At 35.6% G+C, this 15,264-nt stretch overlaps 35 non-coding genes across 35 annotated transcripts; all 35 read left to right on the top strand.

Moving 5' to 3' along the window:
• Window positions 1-81: 81 nt before the first annotated feature.
• Window positions 82-154, top strand: Trnaa-agc (transfer RNA alanine (anticodon AGC)). The gene has a single exon. It is a non-coding gene; the product is annotated as a tRNA-Ala (tRNA).
• Window positions 155-332: 178 nt separating this feature from the next.
• Window positions 333-405, top strand: Trnaa-agc (transfer RNA alanine (anticodon AGC)). Its single transcript has one exon. It is a non-coding gene; the product is annotated as a tRNA-Ala (tRNA).
• A 179-nt stretch (window positions 406-584) lies between these two features.
• On the top strand, window positions 585-657 carry Trnaa-agc (transfer RNA alanine (anticodon AGC)). The gene has a single exon. It is a non-coding gene; the product is annotated as a tRNA-Ala (tRNA).
• A 178-nt stretch (window positions 658-835) lies between these two features.
• On the top strand, window positions 836-908 carry Trnaa-agc (transfer RNA alanine (anticodon AGC)). The gene has a single exon. It is a non-coding gene; the product is annotated as a tRNA-Ala (tRNA).
• Window positions 909-1,086: 178 nt separating this feature from the next.
• Trnaa-agc (transfer RNA alanine (anticodon AGC)) lies at window positions 1,087-1,159 on the top strand. The gene has a single exon. It is a non-coding gene; the product is annotated as a tRNA-Ala (tRNA).
• A 179-nt stretch (window positions 1,160-1,338) lies between these two features.
• On the top strand, window positions 1,339-1,411 carry Trnaa-agc (transfer RNA alanine (anticodon AGC)). The gene has a single exon. It is a non-coding gene; the product is annotated as a tRNA-Ala (tRNA).
• Window positions 1,412-1,589: 178 nt separating this feature from the next.
• Trnaa-agc (transfer RNA alanine (anticodon AGC)) lies at window positions 1,590-1,662 on the top strand. The gene has a single exon. It is a non-coding gene; the product is annotated as a tRNA-Ala (tRNA).
• A 178-nt stretch (window positions 1,663-1,840) lies between these two features.
• On the top strand, window positions 1,841-1,913 carry Trnaa-agc (transfer RNA alanine (anticodon AGC)). Its single transcript has one exon. It is a non-coding gene; the product is annotated as a tRNA-Ala (tRNA).
• Window positions 1,914-2,090: 177 nt separating this feature from the next.
• On the top strand, window positions 2,091-2,163 carry Trnaa-agc (transfer RNA alanine (anticodon AGC)). The gene has a single exon. It is a non-coding gene; the product is annotated as a tRNA-Ala (tRNA).
• Window positions 2,164-3,594: 1,431 nt separating this feature from the next.
• Window positions 3,595-3,667, top strand: Trnaa-agc (transfer RNA alanine (anticodon AGC)). Its single transcript has one exon. It is a non-coding gene; the product is annotated as a tRNA-Ala (tRNA).
• A 178-nt stretch (window positions 3,668-3,845) lies between these two features.
• Window positions 3,846-3,918, top strand: Trnaa-agc (transfer RNA alanine (anticodon AGC)). Its single transcript has one exon. It is a non-coding gene; the product is annotated as a tRNA-Ala (tRNA).
• A 178-nt stretch (window positions 3,919-4,096) lies between these two features.
• Window positions 4,097-4,169, top strand: Trnaa-agc (transfer RNA alanine (anticodon AGC)). The gene has a single exon. It is a non-coding gene; the product is annotated as a tRNA-Ala (tRNA).
• A 680-nt stretch (window positions 4,170-4,849) lies between these two features.
• On the top strand, window positions 4,850-4,922 carry Trnaa-agc (transfer RNA alanine (anticodon AGC)). Its single transcript has one exon. It is a non-coding gene; the product is annotated as a tRNA-Ala (tRNA).
• Window positions 4,923-5,100: 178 nt separating this feature from the next.
• Window positions 5,101-5,173, top strand: Trnaa-agc (transfer RNA alanine (anticodon AGC)). Its single transcript has one exon. It is a non-coding gene; the product is annotated as a tRNA-Ala (tRNA).
• A 931-nt stretch (window positions 5,174-6,104) lies between these two features.
• Window positions 6,105-6,177, top strand: Trnaa-agc (transfer RNA alanine (anticodon AGC)). The gene has a single exon. It is a non-coding gene; the product is annotated as a tRNA-Ala (tRNA).
• A 178-nt stretch (window positions 6,178-6,355) lies between these two features.
• Window positions 6,356-6,428, top strand: Trnaa-agc (transfer RNA alanine (anticodon AGC)). Its single transcript has one exon. It is a non-coding gene; the product is annotated as a tRNA-Ala (tRNA).
• Window positions 6,429-7,108: 680 nt separating this feature from the next.
• Window positions 7,109-7,181, top strand: Trnaa-agc (transfer RNA alanine (anticodon AGC)). Its single transcript has one exon. It is a non-coding gene; the product is annotated as a tRNA-Ala (tRNA).
• Window positions 7,182-7,359: 178 nt separating this feature from the next.
• Window positions 7,360-7,432, top strand: Trnaa-agc (transfer RNA alanine (anticodon AGC)). Its single transcript has one exon. It is a non-coding gene; the product is annotated as a tRNA-Ala (tRNA).
• A 178-nt stretch (window positions 7,433-7,610) lies between these two features.
• Trnaa-agc (transfer RNA alanine (anticodon AGC)) lies at window positions 7,611-7,683 on the top strand. Its single transcript has one exon. It is a non-coding gene; the product is annotated as a tRNA-Ala (tRNA).
• Window positions 7,684-7,861: 178 nt separating this feature from the next.
• Window positions 7,862-7,934, top strand: Trnaa-agc (transfer RNA alanine (anticodon AGC)). The gene has a single exon. It is a non-coding gene; the product is annotated as a tRNA-Ala (tRNA).
• A 178-nt stretch (window positions 7,935-8,112) lies between these two features.
• Trnaa-agc (transfer RNA alanine (anticodon AGC)) lies at window positions 8,113-8,185 on the top strand. The gene has a single exon. It is a non-coding gene; the product is annotated as a tRNA-Ala (tRNA).
• Window positions 8,186-8,614: 429 nt separating this feature from the next.
• Window positions 8,615-8,687, top strand: Trnaa-agc (transfer RNA alanine (anticodon AGC)). The gene has a single exon. It is a non-coding gene; the product is annotated as a tRNA-Ala (tRNA).
• Window positions 8,688-8,865: 178 nt separating this feature from the next.
• Window positions 8,866-8,938, top strand: Trnaa-agc (transfer RNA alanine (anticodon AGC)). The gene has a single exon. It is a non-coding gene; the product is annotated as a tRNA-Ala (tRNA).
• Window positions 8,939-9,367: 429 nt separating this feature from the next.
• Trnaa-agc (transfer RNA alanine (anticodon AGC)) lies at window positions 9,368-9,440 on the top strand. Its single transcript has one exon. It is a non-coding gene; the product is annotated as a tRNA-Ala (tRNA).
• A 931-nt stretch (window positions 9,441-10,371) lies between these two features.
• Trnaa-agc (transfer RNA alanine (anticodon AGC)) lies at window positions 10,372-10,444 on the top strand. Its single transcript has one exon. It is a non-coding gene; the product is annotated as a tRNA-Ala (tRNA).
• A 681-nt stretch (window positions 10,445-11,125) lies between these two features.
• On the top strand, window positions 11,126-11,198 carry Trnaa-agc (transfer RNA alanine (anticodon AGC)). The gene has a single exon. It is a non-coding gene; the product is annotated as a tRNA-Ala (tRNA).
• A 178-nt stretch (window positions 11,199-11,376) lies between these two features.
• On the top strand, window positions 11,377-11,449 carry Trnaa-agc (transfer RNA alanine (anticodon AGC)). Its single transcript has one exon. It is a non-coding gene; the product is annotated as a tRNA-Ala (tRNA).
• A 178-nt stretch (window positions 11,450-11,627) lies between these two features.
• Window positions 11,628-11,700, top strand: Trnaa-agc (transfer RNA alanine (anticodon AGC)). Its single transcript has one exon. It is a non-coding gene; the product is annotated as a tRNA-Ala (tRNA).
• Window positions 11,701-12,379: 679 nt separating this feature from the next.
• Trnaa-agc (transfer RNA alanine (anticodon AGC)) lies at window positions 12,380-12,452 on the top strand. The gene has a single exon. It is a non-coding gene; the product is annotated as a tRNA-Ala (tRNA).
• A 429-nt stretch (window positions 12,453-12,881) lies between these two features.
• Window positions 12,882-12,954, top strand: Trnaa-agc (transfer RNA alanine (anticodon AGC)). Its single transcript has one exon. It is a non-coding gene; the product is annotated as a tRNA-Ala (tRNA).
• Window positions 12,955-13,383: 429 nt separating this feature from the next.
• Window positions 13,384-13,456, top strand: Trnaa-agc (transfer RNA alanine (anticodon AGC)). Its single transcript has one exon. It is a non-coding gene; the product is annotated as a tRNA-Ala (tRNA).
• A 178-nt stretch (window positions 13,457-13,634) lies between these two features.
• Trnaa-agc (transfer RNA alanine (anticodon AGC)) lies at window positions 13,635-13,707 on the top strand. The gene has a single exon. It is a non-coding gene; the product is annotated as a tRNA-Ala (tRNA).
• A 177-nt stretch (window positions 13,708-13,884) lies between these two features.
• On the top strand, window positions 13,885-13,957 carry Trnaa-agc (transfer RNA alanine (anticodon AGC)). Its single transcript has one exon. It is a non-coding gene; the product is annotated as a tRNA-Ala (tRNA).
• A 680-nt stretch (window positions 13,958-14,637) lies between these two features.
• On the top strand, window positions 14,638-14,710 carry Trnaa-agc (transfer RNA alanine (anticodon AGC)). Its single transcript has one exon. It is a non-coding gene; the product is annotated as a tRNA-Ala (tRNA).
• A 178-nt stretch (window positions 14,711-14,888) lies between these two features.
• On the top strand, window positions 14,889-14,961 carry Trnaa-agc (transfer RNA alanine (anticodon AGC)). Its single transcript has one exon. It is a non-coding gene; the product is annotated as a tRNA-Ala (tRNA).
• The last annotated feature ends 303 nt before the right edge of the window (window positions 14,962-15,264 follow it).

Raw genomic sequence — 15,264 nt, 5'->3', positions numbered from 1 at the left:
GCAGACAAGTGCCTTCAAGCTTTTAATATTTTCATTTATTCATAACATATTGGGATTATGATAGTAGGAGAATGCGGACATGGGGAATTAGCTCAGATGGTAGAGCGCTCGCTTAGCATGCGAGAGGTACGGGGATCGATGCCCCGATTCTCCACTTGTTTAATACTTTTTTAATTTTCTGAGGCATATATATGACTAGACCTTATTTAATTATCTGGAAATTTTTGAATTAAAGTAAAATGTCTTTACTTGCAGACAAGTGCCTTCAAGCTTTTAATATTTTCATTTATTCATAAAATATTGGGATTATGATAGTAGGAGAATGCGGACATGGGGAATTAGCTCAGATGGTAGAGCGCTCGCTTAGCATGCGAGAGGTACGGGGATCGATGCCCCGATTCTCCACTTGTTTAATACTTTTTTTAATTTTCTGAGGCATATATATGACTAGACCTTATTTAATTATCTGGAAATTTTTGAATTCAAGTAAAATGTCTTTAATTGCAGACAAGTGCCTTCAAGCTTTTAATATTTTCATTTATTCATAAAATATTGGGATTATGATAGTAGGAGAATGCGGACATGGGGAATTAGCTCAGATGGTAGAGCGCTCGCTTAGCATGCGAGAGGTACGGGGATCGATGCCCCGATTCTCCACTTGTTTAATACTTTTTTAATTTTCTGAGGCATATATATGACTAGACCTTATTTAATTATCTGGAAATTTTTGAATTAAAGTAAAATGTCTTTAATTGCAGACAAGTGCCTTCAAGCTTTTAATATTTTCATTTATTCATAAAATATTGGGATTATGATAGTAGGAGAATGCGGACATGGGGAATTAGCTCAGATGGTAGAGCGCTCGCTTAGCATGCGAGAGGTACGGGGATCGATGCCCCGATTCTCCACTTGTTTAATACTTTTTTAATTTTCTGAGGCATATATATGACTAGACCTTATTTAATTATCTGGAAATTTTTGAATTCAAGTAAAATGTCTTTACTTGCAGACAAGTGCCTTCAAGCTTTTAATATTTTCATTTATTCATAAAATATTGGGATTATGATAGTAGGAGAATGCGGACATGGGGAATTAGCTCAGATGGTAGAGCGCTCGCTTAGCATGCGAGAGGTACGGGGATCGATGCCCCGATTCTCCACTTGTTTAATACTTTTTTTAATTTTCTGAGGCATATATATGACTAGACCTTATTTAATTATCTGGAAATTTTTGAATTCAAGTAAAATGTCTTTAATTGCAGACAAGTGCCTTCAAGCTTTTAATATTTTCATTTATTCATAAAATATTGGGATTATGATAGTAGGAGAATGCGGACATGGGGAATTAGCTCAGATGGTAGAGCGCTCGCTTAGCATGCGAGAGGTACGGGGATCGATGCCCCGATTCTCCACTTGTTTAATACTTTTTTAATTTTCTGAGGCATATATATGACTAGACCTTATTTAATTATCTGGAAATTTTTGAATTAAAGTAAAATGTCTTTAATTGCAGACAAGTGCCTTCAAGCTTTTAATATTTTCATTTATTCATAAAATATTGGGATTATGATAGTAGGAGAATGCGGACATGGGGAATTAGCTCAGATGGTAGAGCGCTCGCTTAGCATGCGAGAGGTACGGGGATCGATGCCCCGATTCTCCACTTGTTTAATACTTTTTTAATTTTCTGAGGCATATATATGACTAGACCTTATTTAATTATCTGGAAATTTTTGAATTCAAGTAAAATGTCTTTACTTGCAGACAAGTGCCTTCAAGCTTTTAATATTTTCATTTATTCATAAAATATTGGGATTATGATAGTAGGAGAATGCGGACATGGGGAATTAGCTCAGATGGTAGAGCGCTCGCTTAGCATGCGAGAGGTACGGGGATCGATGCCCCGATTCTCCACTTGTTTAATACTTTTTTAATTTTCTGAGGCATATATATGACTAGACCTTATTTAATTATCTGGAAATTTTTGAATTAAAGTAAAATGTCTTTACTTGCAGACAAGTGCCTTCAAGCTTTTATATTTTCATTTATTCATAAAATATTGGGATTATGATAGTAGGAGAATGCGGACATGGGGAATTAGCTCAGATGGTAGAGCGCTCGCTTAGCATGCGAGAGGTACGGGGATCGATGCCCTGATTCTCCACTTGTTTAATACTTTTTTAATTTTCTGAGGCATATATATGACTGGACCTTATTTAATTATCTGGAAATTTTTGAATTCAAGTAAAATGTCTTTAATTGCAGACAAGTGCCTTCAAGCTTTTAATATTTTCATTTATTCATAACATATTGGGATTATGATAGTAGGAGAATGCGGACATGGGGAATTAGCTCAGATGGTAGAGCGCTCGCTTAGCATGCGAGAGGTACGGGAATCGATGCCCCGATTCTCCACTTGTTTAATACTTTTTTAATTTTCTGAGGCATATATATGACTAGACCTTATTTAATTATCTGGAAATTTTTGAATTAAAGTAAAATGTCTTTACTTGCAGACAAGTGCCTTCAAGCTTTTAATATTTTCATTTATTCATAAAATATTGGGATTATGATAGTAGGAGAATGCGGACATGGGGAATTAGCTCAGATGGTAGAGCGCTCGCTTAGCATGCGAGAGGTACGGGGATCGAAGCCCCGACTCTCCACTTGTTTAATACTTTTTTAATTTTCTGAGGCATATATGACTAGACCTTATTTAATTATCTGGAAATTTTTGAATTCAAGTAAAATGTCTTTACTTGCAGACAAGTGCCTTCAAGCTTTTAATATTTTCATTTATTCATAACATATTGGGATTATGATAGTAGGAGAATGCGGACATGGGGAATTAGCTCAGATTGTAGAGCGCTCGCTTAGCATGCGAGAGGTACGGGGATCGATGCCCCGATTCTCCACTTGTTTAATACTTTTTTAATTTTCTGATGCATATATATGACTAGACCTTATTTCATTATCTGGAAATTTTTGAATTAAAGTAAAATGTCTTTACTTGCAGACAAGTGCCTTCAAGCTTTTAATATTTTCATTTATTCATAAAATATTGGGATTATGATAGTAGGAGAATGCGGACATGGGGAATTAGCTCAGATGGTAGAGCGCTCGCTTAGCATGCGAGAGGTACGGGGATCGATGCCACGATTCTCCACTTGTTTAATACTTTTTTAATTTTCTGAGGCATATATATGAATAGACCTTATTTAATTATCTGGAAATTTTTGAATTAAAGTAAAATGTCTTTAATTGCAGACAAGTGCCTTCAAGCTTTTAATATTTTCATTTATTCATAACATATTGGGATTATGATAGTAGGAGAATGCGGACATGGGGAATTAGCTCAGATGTTAGAGCGCTCGCTTAGCATGCGAGAGGTACGGGAATCGATGCCCCGATTCTCCACTTGTTTAATACTTTTTTAATTTTCTGAGGCATATATATGACTAGACCTTATTTAATTATCTGGAAATTTTTGAATTCAAGTAAAATGTCTTTACTTGCAGACAAGTGCCTTCAAGCTTTGAATATTTTCATTTATTCATAAAATATTGGGATTATGATAGTAGGAGAATGCGGACATGGGGAATTAGCTCAGATGGTAGAGCGCTCGCTTAGCATGCGAGAGGTACGGGGATCGATGCCCCGATTCTCCACTTGTTTAATACTGTTTTAATTTTCTGAGGCATATATATGACTTGACCTTATTTAATTATCTGGAAATTTTTGAATTAAAGTAAAATGTCTTTACTTGCAGACAAGTGCCTTCAAGCTTTTAATATTTTCATTTATTCATAAAATATTGGGATTATGATAGTAGGAGAATGCGGACATGGGGAATTAGCTCAGATGGTAGAGCGCTCGCTTAGCATGCGAGAGGTCCGGGGATCGATGCCCCGATTCTCCACTTGTTTAATACTTTTTTAATTTTCTGAGGCATATATATGACTAGACCTTATTTAATTATCTGGAAATTTTTGAATTAAAGTAAAATGTCTTTACTTGCAGACAAGTGCCTTCAAGCTTTAATTATTTTCATTTATTCATAAAATATTTGGATTATGATAGTAGGAGAATGCGGACATGGGGAATTAGCTCAGATGGTAGAGCGCTCGCTTAGCATGCGAGAGGTACGGGGATCGATGCCCCGATTCTCCACTTGTTTAATACTTTTTTAATTTTCTGAGGCATATATATGACTAGACCTTATTTAATTATCTGGAAATTTTTGAATTAAAGTAAAATGTCTTTACTTGCAGACAAGTGCCTTCAAGCTTTTAATATTTTCATTTATTCATAAAATATTGGGATTATGATAGTAGGAGAATGCGGACATGGGGAATTAGCTCAGATGGTAGTGCGCTCGCTTAGCATGCGAGAGGTACGGGGATCGATGCCCTGGTTCTCCACTTGTTTAATACTTTTTTAATTTTCTGAGGCATATATATGACTAGACCTTATTTAATTATCTGGAAATTTTTGAATTAAAGTAAAATGTCTTTACTTGCAGACAAGTGCCTTCAAGCTTTTAATATTTTCATTTATTCATAACATATTGGGATTATGATAGTAGGAGAATGCGGACATGGGGAATTAGCTCAGATGGTAGAGCGCTCGCTTAGCATGCGAGAGGTACGGGAATCGATGCCCCGATTCTCCACTTGTTTAATACTTTTTTAATTTTCTGAGGCATATATATGACTAGACCTTATTTAATTATCTGGAAATTTTTGAATTCAAGTAAAATGTCTTTACTTGCAGACAAGTGCCTTCAAGCTTTTAATATTTTCATTTATTCATAAAATATTGGGATTATGATAGTAGGAGAATGCGGACATGGGGAATTAGCTCAGATGGTAGAGCGCTCGCTTAGCATGCGAGAGGTACGGGGATCGATGCCCCGATTCTCCACTTGTTTAATACTGTTTTAATTTTCTGAGGCATATATATGACTAGACCTTATTTAATTATCTGGAAATTTTTGAATTAAAGTAAAATGTCTTTACTTGCAGACAAGTGCCTTCAAGCTTTAATTATTTTCATTTATTCATAAAATATTGGGATTATGATAGTAGGAGAATGCGGACATGGGGAATTAGCTCAGATGGTAGAGCGCTCGCTTAGCATGCGAGAGGTACGGGGATCGATGCCCCGATTCTCCACTTGTTTAATACTTTTTTAATTTTCTGAGGCATATATATGACTAGACCTTATTTAATTATCTGGAAATTTTTGAATTAAAGTAAAATGTCTTTACTTGCAGACAAGTGCCTTCAAGCTTTTAATATTTTCATTTATTCATAAAATATTGGGATTATGATAGTAGGAGAATGCGGACATGGGGAATTAGCTCAGATGGTAGTGCGCTCGCTTAGCATGCGAGAGGTACGGGGATCGATGCCCTGATTCTCCACTTGTTTAATACTTTTTTAATTTTCAGAGGCATATATATGACTAGACCTTATTTAATTATCTGGAAATTTTTGAATTAAAGTAAAATGTCTTTACTTGCAGACAAGTGCCTTCAAGCTTTTAATATTTTCATTTATTCATAAAATATTGGGATTATGATAGTAGGAGAATGCGGACATGGGGAATTAGCTCAGATGGTAGTGCGCTCGCTTAGCATGCGAGAGGTACGGGGATCGATGCCCTGATTCTCCACTTGTTTAATACTTTTTTAATTTTCTGAGGCATATATATGACTAGACCTTATTTAATTATCTGGAAATTTTTGAATTAAAGTAAAATGTCTTTACTTGCAGACAAGTGCCTTCAAGCTTTTAATATTTTCATTTATTCATAACATATTGGGATTATGATAGTAGGAGAATGCGGACATGGGGAATTAGCTCAGATGGTAGAGCGCTCGCTTAGCATGCGAGAGGTACGGGAATCGATGCCCCGATTCTCCACTTGTTTAATACTTTTTTAATTTTCTGAGGCATATATATGACTAGACCTTATTTAATTATCTGGAAATTTTTGAATTCAAGTAAAATGTCTTTACTTGCAGACAAGTGCCTTCAAGCTTTGAATATTTTCATTTATTCATAAAATATTGGGATTATGATAGTAGGAGAACGCGGACATGGGGAATTAGCTCAGATGGTAGAGCGCTCGCTTAGCATGCGAGAGGTACGGGGATCGATGCCCCGATTCTCCACTTGTTTAATACTGTTTTAATTTTCTGAGGCATATATATGACTAGACCTTATTTAATTATCTGGAAATTTTTGAATTAAAGTAAAATGTCTTTACTTGCAGACAAGTGCCTTCAAGCTTTAATTATTTTCATTTATTCATAAAATATTGGGATTATGATAGTAGGAGAATGCGGACATGGGGAATTAGCTCAGATGGTAGAGCGCTCGCTTAGCATGCGAGAGGTACGGGGATCGATGCCCCGATTCTCCACTTGTTTAATACTTTTTTAATTTTCTGAGGCATATATATGACTAGACCTTATTTAATTATCTGGAAATTTTTGAATTCAAGTAAAATGTCTTTACTTGCAGACAAGTGCCTTCAAGCTTTTAATATTTTCATTTATTCATAAAATATTGGGATTATGATAGTAGGAGAATGCGGACATGGGGAATTAGCTCAGATGGTAGTGCGCTCGCTTAGCATGCGAGAGGTACGGGGATCGATGCCCTGATTCTCCACTTGTTTAATACTTTTTTAATTTTCTGAGGCATATATATGACTAGACCTTATTTAATTATCTGGAAATTTTTGAATTCAAGTAAAATGTCTTTACTTGCAGACAAGTGCCTTCAAGCTTTTAATATTTTCATTTATTCATAAAATATTGGGATTATGATAGTAGGAGAATGCGGACATGGGGAATTAGCTCAGATGGTAGTGCGCTCGCTTAGCATGCGAGAGGTACGGGGATCGATGCCCCGATTCTCCACTTGTTTAATACTTTTTTAATTTTCTGATGCATATATATGACTAGACCTTATTTAATTATCTGGAAATTTTTGAATTCAAGTAAAATGTCTTTACTTGCAGACAAGTTCCTTCAAGCTTTTAATATTTTCATTTATTCATAAAATATTGGGATTATGATAGTAGGAGAATGCGGACATGGGGAATTAGCTCAGATGGTAGAGCGCTCGCTTAGCATGCGAGAGGTACGGGGATCGATGCCCCGATTCTCCACTTGTTTAATACTTTTTTAATTTTCTGAGGCATATATATGACTAGACCTTATTTAATTATCTGGAAATTTTTGAATTCAAGTAAAATGTCTTTACTTGCAGACAAGTGCCTTCAAGCTTTTAATATTTTCATTTATTCATAAAATATTGGGATTATGATAGTAGGAGAATGCGGACATGGGGAATTAGCTCAGATGGTAGAGCGCTCGCTTAGCATGCGAGAGGTACGGGGATCGATGCCCCGATTCTCCACTTGTTTAATACCGTTTTAATTTTCTGAGGCATATATATGACTAGACCTTATTTAATTATCTGGGAATTTTTAAATTAAAGTAAAATGTCTTTACTTGCAGACAAGTGGCTTCAAGCTTTTAATATTTTCATTTATTCATAAAATATTGGGATTATGATAGTAGGAGAATGCGGACATGGGGAATTAGCTCAGATGGTAGAGCGCTCGCTTAGCATGCGAGAGGTCCGGGGATCGATGCCCCGATTCACCACTTGTTTAATACTTTTTTAATTTTCTGAGGCATATATATGACTAGACCTTATTTAATTATCTGGAAATTTTTGAATTCAAGTAAAATGTCTTTAATTGCAGACAAGTGCCTTCAAGCTTTTAATATTTTCATTTATTCATAAAATATTGGGATTATGATAGTAGGAGAATGCGGACATGGGGAATTAGCTCAGATGGTAGAGCGCTCGCTTAGCATGCGAGAGGTACGGGGATCGATGCCCCGATTCTCCACTTGTTTAATACTTTTTTAATTTTCTGAGGCATATATATGACTAGACCTTATTTAATTATCTGGAAATTTTTGAATTAAAGTAAAATGTCTTTAATTGCAGACAAGTGCCTTCAAGCTTTTAATATTTTCATTTATTCATAAAATATTGGGATTATGATAGTAGGAGAATGCGGACATGGGGAATTAGCTCAGATGGTAGAGCGCTCGCTTAGCATGCGAGAGGTACGGGGATCGATGCCCCGATTCTCCACTTGTTTAATACTTTTTTAATTTTCTGAGGCATATATATGACTAGACCTTATTTAATTATCTGGAAATTTTTGAATTCAAGTAAAATGTCTTTACTTGCAGACAAGTGCCTTCAAGCTTTTAATATTTTCATTTATTCATAAAATATTGGGATTATGATAGTAGGAGAATGCGGACATGGGGAATTAGCTCAGATGGTAGTGCGCTCGCTTAGCATGCGAGAGGTACGGGGATCGATGCCCCGATTCTCCACTAGTTTAATACTTTTTTAATTTTCTGATGCATATATATGACTAGACCTTATTTAATTATCTGGAAATTTTTGAATTCAAGTAAAATGTCTTTACTTGCAGACAAGTTCCTTCAAGCTTTTAATATTTTCATTTATTCATAAAATATTGGGATTATGATAGTAGGAGAATGCGGACATGGGGAATTAGCTCAGATGGTAGAGCGCTCGCTTAGCATGCGAGAGGTACGGGGATCGATGCCCCGATTCTCCACTTGTTTAATACTTTTTTAATTTTCTGAGGCATATATATGACTAGACCTTATTTAATTATCTGGAAATTTTTGAATTCAAGTAAAATGTCTTTACTTGCAGACAAGTGCCTTCAAGCTTTTAATATTTTCATTTATTCATAAAATATTGGGATTATGATAGTAGGAGAATGCGGACATGGGGAATTAGCTCAGATGGTAGAGCGCTCGCTTAGCATGCGAGAGGTACGGGGATCGATGCCCCGATTCTCCACTTGTTTAATACTGTTTTAATTTTCTGAGGCATATATATGACTAGACCTTATTTAATTATCTGGGAATTTTTGAATTAAAGTAAAATGTCTTTACTTGCAGACAAGTGGCTTCAAGCTTTTAATATTTTCATTTATTCATAAAATATTGGGATTATGATAGTAGGAGAATGCGGACATGGGGAATTAGCTCAGATGGTAGAGCGCTCGCTTAGCATGCGAGAGGTCCGGGGATCGATGACCCGATTCACCACTTGTTTAATACTTTTTTAATTTTCTGAGGCATATATATGACTAGACCTTATTTAATTATCTGGAAATTTTTGAATTCAAGTAAAATGTCTTTAATTGCAGACAAGTGCCTTCAAGCTTTTAATATTTTCATTTATTCATAAAATATTGGGATTATGATAGTAGGAGAATGCGGACATGGGGAATTAGCTCAGATGGTAGAGCGCTCGCTTAGCATGCGAGAGGTACGGGGATCGATGCCCCGATTCTCCACTTGTTTAATACTTTTTTAATTTTCTGAGGCATATATATGACTAGACCTTATTTAATTATCTGGAAATTTTTGAATTAAAGTAAAATGTCTTTAATTGCAGACAAGTGCCTTCAAGCTTTTAATATTTTCATTTATTCATAAAATATTGGGATTATGATAGTAGGAGAATGCGGACATGGGGAATAAGCTCAGATGGTAGAGCGCTCGCTTAGCATGCGAGAGGTACGGGGATCGATGCCCCGATTCTCCACTTGTTTAATACTTTTTTAATTTTCTGAGGCATATATATGACTAGACCTTATTTAATTATCTGGAAATTTTTGAATTCAAGTAAAATGTCTTTACTTGCAGACAAGTGCCTTCAAGCTTTTAATATTTTCATTTATTCATAAAATATTGGGATTATGATAGTAGGAGAATGCGGACATGGGGAATTAGCTCAGATGGTAGTGCGCTCGCTTAGCATGCGAGAGGTACGGGGATCGATGCCCCGATTCTCCACTTGTTTAATACTTTTTTAATTTTCTGAGGCATATATATGACTAGACCTTATTTAATTATCTGGAAATTTTTGAATTAAAGTAAAATGTCTTTACTTGCAGACAAGTGCCTTCAAGCTTTTAATATTTTCATTTATTCATAAAATATTGGGATTATGATAGTAGGAGAATGCGGACATGGGGAATTAGCTCAGATGGTAGTGCGCTCGCTTAGCATGCGAGAGGTACGGGGATCGATGCCCCGATTCTCCACTTGTTTAAAACTTTTTTAATTTTCTGATGCATATATATGACTAGACCTTATTTAATTATCTGGAAATTTTTGAATTCAAGTAAAATGTCTTTACTTGCAGACAAGTGCCTTCAAGCTTTTAATATTTTCATTTATTCATAAAATATTGGGATTATGATAGTAGGAGAATGCGGACATGGGGAATTAGCTCAGATGGTAGAGCGCTCGCTTAGCATGCGAGAGGTACGGGGATCGATGCCCCGATTCTCCACTTGTTTAATACTTTTTTAATTTTCTGAGGCATATATATGACTAGACCTTATTTAATTATCTGGAAATTTTTGAATTAAAGTAAAATGTCTTTACTTGCAGACAAGTGCCTTCAAGCTTTTAATATTTTCATTTATTCATAAAATATTGGGATTATGATAGTAGGAGAATGCGGACATGGGGAATTAGCTCAGATGGTAAAGCGCTCGCTTAGCATGCGAGAGGTACGGGGATCGATGCCCCGATTCTCCACTTGTTTAATACTTTTTTTAATTTTGTGAGGCATATATATGACTAGACCTTATTTAATTATCTGGAAAATTTTGAATTCAAGTAAAATGTCTTTACTTGCAGACAAGTGCCTTCAAGCTTTTAATATTTTCATTTATTCATAAAATATTGGGATTATGATAGTAGGAGAATGCAGACATGGGGAATTAGCTCAGATGGTAGAGCGCTCGCTTAGCATGTGAGAGGTACGGGGATCGATGCCCCGATTCTCCACTTGTTTAATACTGTTTTAATTTTCTGAGGCATATATATGACTAGACCTTATTTAATTATCTGGAAATTTTTGAATTAAAGTAAAATGTCTTTACTTGCAGACAAGTGCCTTCAAGCTTTTAATATTTTCATTTATTCATAAAATATTGGGATTATGATAGTAGGAGAATGCGGACATGGGGAATTAGCTCAGATGGTAGAGCGCTCGCTTAGCATGCGAGAGGTACGGGGATCGATGCCCCGATTCTCCACTTGTTTAATACTTTTTTAATTTTCTGAGGCATATATATGACTAGACCTTATTTAATTATCTGGAAATTTTTGAATTAAAGTAAAATGTCTTTAATTGCAGACAAGTGCCTTCAAGCTTTTAATATTTTCATTTATTCATAAAATATTGGGATTATGATAGTAGGAGAATGCGGACATGGGGAATTAGCTCAGATGGTAGAGCGCTCGCTTAGCATGCGAGAGGTACGGGGATCGATGCCCCGATTCTCCACTTGTTTAATACTTTTTTAATTTTCTGAGGCATATATATGACTAGACCTTATTTAATTATCTGGAAATTTTTGAATTCAAGTAAAATGTCTTTACTTGCAGACAAGTGCCTTCAAGCTTTTAATATTTTCATTTATTCATAAAATATTGTGATTATGATAGTAGGAGAATGCGGACATGGGGAATTAGCTCAGATGGTAGAGCGCTCGCTTAGCATGCGAGAGGTACGGGGATCGATGCCCCGATTCTCCACTTGTTTAATACTTTTTTAATTTTCTGAGGAATATATATGACTAGACCTTATTTAATTATCTGGAAATTTTTGAATTCAAGTAAAATGTCTTTACTTGCAGACAAGTGCCTTCAAGCTTTTAATATTTTCATTTATTCATAAAATATTGGGATTATGATAGTAGGAGAATGCGGACATGGGGAATTAGCTCAGATGGTAGAGCGCTCGCTTAGCATGCGAGAGGTACGGGGAACGATGCCCCGATTCTCCACTTGTTTAATACTGTTTTAATTTTCTGAGGCATATATATGACTAGACCTTATTTCATTATCTGGAAATTTTTGAATTAAAGTAAAATGTCTTTACTTGCAGACAAGTGCTTCAAGCTTTTAATATTTTCATTTATTCATAAAATATTGGGATTTTTATAGTAGGAGAATGCGGACATGGGGAATTAGCTCAGATGGTAGAGCGCTCGCTAAGCATGCGAGAGGTGCGGGGATCGATGCCCCGATTCTCCACTTGTTTAATACTTTTTTAATTTTCTGAGGCATATATATGACTAGACCTTATTTAATTATCTGGAAATTTTTGAATTAAAGTAAAATGTCTTTACTTGCAGACAAGTGCCTTCAAGCTTTTAATATTTTCATTTATTCATAAAATATTGGGATTATGATAGTAGGAGAATGCGGACATGGGGAATTAGCTCAGATGGTAGAGCGCTCGCTTAGCATGCGAGAGGTACGGGGATCGATGCCCCGATTCTCCACTTGTTTAATACTTTTTTAATTTTCTGAGGCATATATATGACTAGACCTTATTTAATTATCTGGAAATTTTTGAATTCAATTAAAATGTCTTTAATTGCAGACAAGTGCCTTCAAGCTTTTAATATTTTCATTTATTCATAACATATTGGGATTATGATAGTAGGAGAATGCGGACATGGGGAATTAGCTCAGATGGTAGAGCGCTCGCTTAGCATGCGAGAGGTACGGTGATCGATGCCCCTATTCTCCACTTGTTTAATACTTTTTTAATTTTCTGAGGCATATATATGACTAGACCTTATTTAATTATCTGAAAATTTTTAAATTCAAGTAAAATGTCTTTAATTGCAGACAAGTGCCTTCAAGCTTTTAATATTTTTATTTATTCATAAAATATTGGGATTATGATAGTAGGAGAATGCGGACATGGGGAATTAGCTCAGATGGTAGAGCGCTCGCTTAGCATGCGAGAGGTACGGGGATCGATGCCCCGATTCTCCACTTGTTTAATACTTTTTTAATTTTCTGAGGCATATATATGACTAGACCTTATTTAATTATCTGGAAATTTTTGAATTAAAGTAAAATGTCTTTACTTGCAGAAAAGTGCCTTCAAGCTTTGAATATTTTCATTTATTCATAAAATATTGGGATTATGATAGTAGGAGAATGCGGACATGGGGAATTAGCTCAGATCGTAGAGCGCTCGCTTAGCATGCGAGAGGTACGGGGATCGATGCCCCGATTCTCCACTTGTTTAATACTTTTTTAATTTTCAGAGGCATATATATGACAAGACCTTATTTAATTATCTGGAAATTTTTGAATTAAAGTAAAATGTCTTTACTTGCAGACAAGTGCCTTCAAGCTTTTAATATTTTCATTTATTAATAAAATATTGGGATTATGATAGTAGGAGAATGCGGACATGGGGAATTAGCTCAGATGGTAGAGCGCTCGCTTAGCATGCGAGAGGTACGGGGATCGATGCCCCGATTCTCCACTTGTTTAATACTGTTTTAATTTTCTGAGGCATATATATGACTAGACCTTATTTAATTATCTGGAAATTTTTGAATTAAAGTAAAATGTCTTTACTTGCAGACAAGTGCCTTCAAGCTTTTAATATTTTCATTTATTCATAAAATATTGGGATTATGATAGTAGGAGAATGCGGACATGGGGAATTAGCTCAGATGGTAGAGCGCTCGCTTAGCATGCGAGAGGTCCGGGGATCGATGCCCCGATTCTCCACTTGTTTAATACTTTTTAATTTTCTGAGGCATATATATGACTAGACCTTATTTAATTATCTGGAAATGTTTGAATTCAAGTAAAATGTCTTTAATTGCAGACAAGTGCCTTCAAGCTTTTAATATTTTCATTTATTCATAAAATATTGGGATTATGATAGTAGGAGAATGCGGACATGGGGAATTAGCTCAGATGGTAGAGCGCTCGCTTAGCATGCGAGAGGTACGGGGATCGATGCCCCGATTCTCCACTTGTTTAATACTTTTTTAATTTTCTGAGGCATATATATGACTAGACCTTATTTAATTATCTGGAAATTTTTGAATTAAAGTAAAATGTCTTTAATTGCAGACAAGTGCCTTCAAGCTTTTAATATTTTCATTTATTCATAACATATTGGGATTATGATAGTAGGAGAATGCGGACATGGGGAATTAGCTCAGATGGTAGAGCGCTCGCTTAGCATGCGAGAGGTACGGGAATCGATGCCCCGATTCTCCACTTGTTTAATACTTTTTTAATTTTCTGAGGCATATATATGACTAGACCTTATTTAATTATCTGGAAATTTTTTAATTAAAGTAAAATGTCTTTACTTGCAGACAAGTGCCTTCAAGCTTTAATTATTTTCATTTATTCATAAAATATTGGGATTATTATAGTAGGAGAATGCGGACATGGGGAATTAGCTCAGATGGTAGAGCGCTCGCTTAGCATGCGAGAGGTACGGGGATTTATGCCCCGATTCTCCACTTGTTTAATACTGTTTTAATTTTCTGAGGCATATATATGACTAGACCTTATTTAATTATCTGGAAATTTTTGAATTAAAGTAAAATGTCTTTACTTGCAGACAAGTGCCTTCAAGCTTTTAATATTTTCATTTATTCATAAAATATTGGGATTATGATAGTAGGAGAATGCGGACATGGGGAATTAGCTCAGATGGTAGAGCGCTCGCTTAGCATGCGAGAGGTCCGGGGATCGATGCCCCGATTCTCCACTTGTTTAATACTTTTTTAATTTTCTGAGGCATATATATGACTAGACCTTATTTAATTATCTGGAAATGTTTGAATTCAAGTAAAATGTCTTTAATTGCAGACAAGTGCCTTCAAGCTTTTAATATTTTCATTTATTCATAAAATATTGGGATTATGATAGTAGGAGAATGCGGACATGGGGAATTAGCTCAGATGGTAGAGCGCTCGCTTAGCATGCGAGAGGTACGGGGATCGATGCCCCGATTCTCCACTTGTTTAATACTTTTTTAATTTTCTGAGGCATATATATGACTAGACCTTGTTTCATTATCTGGAAATTTTTGAATTAAAGTAAAATGTCTTTAATTGCAGACAAGTGCCTTCAAGCTTTTAATATTTTCATTTATTCATAACATATTGGGATTATGATAGTAGGAGAATGCGGACATGGGGAATTAGCTCAGATGGTAGAGCGCTCGCTTAGCATGCGAGAGGTACGGGAATCGATGCCCCGATTCTCCACTTGTTTAATACTTTTTTAATTTTCTGAGGCATATATATGACTAGACCTTAT

The sequence above is a fragment of the Euprymna scolopes genome, chromosome 2, assembly GCF_053919585.1.
Source record: "Euprymna scolopes isolate OS-2025 chromosome 2, ASM5391958v1, whole genome shotgun sequence".
NCBI classification, from domain to species: Eukaryota; Metazoa; Mollusca; class Cephalopoda; order Sepiida; family Sepiolidae; genus Euprymna; species Euprymna scolopes.
The sequence above is the reverse complement of the archived record's forward strand: the minus strand, read 5'-3'. Positions and strand labels throughout refer to the sequence as shown.